General features: G+C 27.6%; 1 long non-coding RNA gene across 1 annotated transcript; it reads right to left on the reverse strand.

Annotated features, from left to right (window-relative positions):
• LOC141454908 (uncharacterized) lies at positions 1-2,383 on the reverse strand. Its single transcript, XR_012459036.1, has 4 exons — positions 2,146-2,383; positions 1,804-2,063; positions 933-1,114; positions 1-225 (listed from the first exon to the last, which is right to left on the reverse strand). It is a non-coding gene; the product is annotated as an uncharacterized lncRNA (long non-coding RNA).
• Positions 2,384-2,977: the final 594 nt, after the last annotated feature.

A 2,977-nucleotide genomic window follows, 5' to 3' on the forward strand; every position in this document is an offset into this window, starting at 1 on the left:
AATAACTTCAAAAGATCGTAATTTCTAAATTGAGTTATAGAAATTTTATGAATTCGTTTAAAATAATATATATTTTCAAATTTAATATATATTTAGGCAAAAAAATGCATTAAACTTAAATATTTCAAATTGCAATTTTTAATTTTAAGATGAATTTTCATTCTTAGCCAAACTTCCCTTCAATCCACTGCCCATTGTGTGTTACGTCATCGAATCCTGTCTGAGCTGCAAGAAAAATTATCTCGTAAAATAAAGGAATTTTTAACAAGGTAAGTTTATTATAACTATAATATTTAATTACACAATTTAAAACATTAATAATGAGCAATAAAATAAGTAAGAACTAATTAGATTCATGACAGATTAATTGAAAAGTAATTGAACGAAATTAAGGGTGACTGAATTTTCTAAGTTCGTCCAAAGTGGTAGTAAAATAACTTAAATAGATACTACGATAAATTGGTAATAACTATTAAGAAATAGTATTTTTTGTTCTTATTTACTTTATAAAGAAATTCATTAAACTATTTTATTAGCATTAAAAATGCTAGTTTAAGAATTTTGAAATGAAATGGAGTCTCTGTGAAGAAGTGGCCATTTTGGTAAAATTCTATTGAGCACTTAACTTAGAAGAAAAAGAAAACTTATCTAGTTTAACCCCTTAATGCACAGTATTTTTGAAAAAAAAAACCGCTATATTTTATACGATTAAGTAAGTGTTATAGCTTGCAATCCCATGTAAATGATAAATATCAATAAAACGATTGTTTTTCTTTGCTTTCACATTATTTTCAATTCTCGATTATATTCGAGTATGAAAAATTATAGCAGCATAAAGTACAACGCCGCTCGAATTATCTAGAGTGTGCACGTTAAGGGGTTAATTTGATTGAAAAAGTATTGACTTAAGCATGTTTAGATTTTAAACCTACCTTATAGTGTGTGAAAAGGCTTTTATTTTTATATTTCAGAGATCATTTTTCAATATAATAAGAATCCATCCAGTGTTAAGCACATAGGAGCAGATATATTTGCAAGGTAACTTCACAAATCATCTTTTTAATCCAAACATCTTATATTTGTGCTGTATTTGTCTCTCATTGAACACTAAAGTCTAAAAATTAGCAAAATTAGTCTATTAATTACATAAAAAAATAAGTTAATGCAACATTTAATTGGTCCTTTATTGTTCAATAATTAATTTTTCTTAGTTTAATAATGAGTTTTTTTCTAATTTATTTTTTCTTATTTAAAGAACAAGAAACTATATTCTTGCTTTTATTTAGAATGTGGAAAATATTAAGTGTAAAAACTTCTAGTGCGTAATTAGTTTTACTAACACATCCAAAGTAGAAATTAACATATTAGCTTTGAGATCTGTATACGTGATTGTCAGGGGAATCTGAACTAATTCAACACTATTTATGCATTTTAATGTTAAGAACTATGCATTTTGAACTCTACAAGAAGCAAGAAGCAATATGATAATGCAAAATGGGGATCCTAAATATGTTTTTTTTTGGAATCTTCACTTCATGCATTTCGAAATTCCTGATTCAAACTTTTGAAATATTACAATTCAAAGATTGGAAATCTTTCTACAAGTATTTTACATTAGCACTTAATCTAGTCAGTTTCAATCAAGTTCTTCCCAGATAAGGGTTATCCAGTGGATTTCTTTTCTTCAGTTGCTAATCATTTACAGCCTAAAGCAGAATTCTACTAAGTATAAAGTTGGTGAACATTAACTGCAGTTTTCTTGCTAAGTTTTGTTGAATTTGGATAATTTAGTTTCATACTAACTTTTAACTGAGTCTCCCGTTTCATTTCCAAGAGATCTTCACGGAACTATTTAAGATACATCACATCTGTGGCTGCATGATATTCGTTGGAAAGTTAATTTAGGTTTTGAATCAGAATCTTTTTTTTGTTTTTTCCTTAGTGAAAGGTATGTCCACAAATTTCAAGTATAGCATGCAATTTCTTTTTCACATAAATGTTAAGACAATTTCTTTGTCAGCTTTGCTTCAACTAAATTTGATTTATTCCTACTTCAATTGTCTCTTTTAAAAAACAAATCAACACGTTCTTAATAATAATAATAATAATAAATAAATTAAGTATTTTTTTGCATGTGTAACTCACCTTAAAAGAGTGTTTAACCTTAATATTTCCAAAGTATTATCTACAACACACTACTATAACTGTTGATTAGCTAATTTGGGGCTGTTTTGACTCAGATAAAAACCATTTCATTTTTTTTACCTAATGCAAACTGAATGAAAAGAAGAAATTACAACTAATAATTTACTAAAATAAGGTTCACCATTTAATAACCTCAAAGGAAAACATGGTTTCATTGTTTAAAGTTAACATTACACACTGATGACCGATATGGAGCGCTCTAGGGATTTAATTTATGAACTATTTAATATGAAAATTGAACTTACAAGAAATCTTGCTTTGTCATGTTGAAATTATCCATCGTTTTAATGCATATTTAAAAAACTGTTCAAATGAAAATGTGTGAAAATGAGATTTTAAATGGAATAATATACTTTATTCAACGTTTTCTTTGGTAGTTACTTACATATCTTTTGGTGAGCTGTTGGAAACAACATAGTTGTTACTATAAGCAAAGAATTTTAGTTCTGCACTCTGTTGCTTCTTTAAATCGTTGACTCGCTGTTCTCGGATAAAACAGAGTCTTTATCGAATAGTAAAATCCTTACGGAGCCTGTATACTGATTGAAATAGGCTCAATTACGTCTAGTTCTTGTCTTATCTGCTGAATCAATTTCTATGTACGAGATCTTGCATTATTTTTTTGGAGTAGCACATTTTTCCATCCTCTGAATACCGATATTTCTGGGCTAAAGATGTTAACTTACCAGAACACAAAATGCTCTCCTTTTTTTTTTAAATACATTTTGTTTTTCTTGAGTAAAAATTTCCATTTTTAACTCCGTGAACATGA

The sequence above is a fragment of the Rhodnius prolixus genome, unplaced genomic scaffold, assembly GCF_049639745.1.
Source record: "Rhodnius prolixus isolate KJV_2025 unplaced genomic scaffold, Rpr scaffold_15, whole genome shotgun sequence".
NCBI lineage: Eukaryota > Metazoa > Arthropoda > Insecta > Hemiptera > Reduviidae > Rhodnius > Rhodnius prolixus.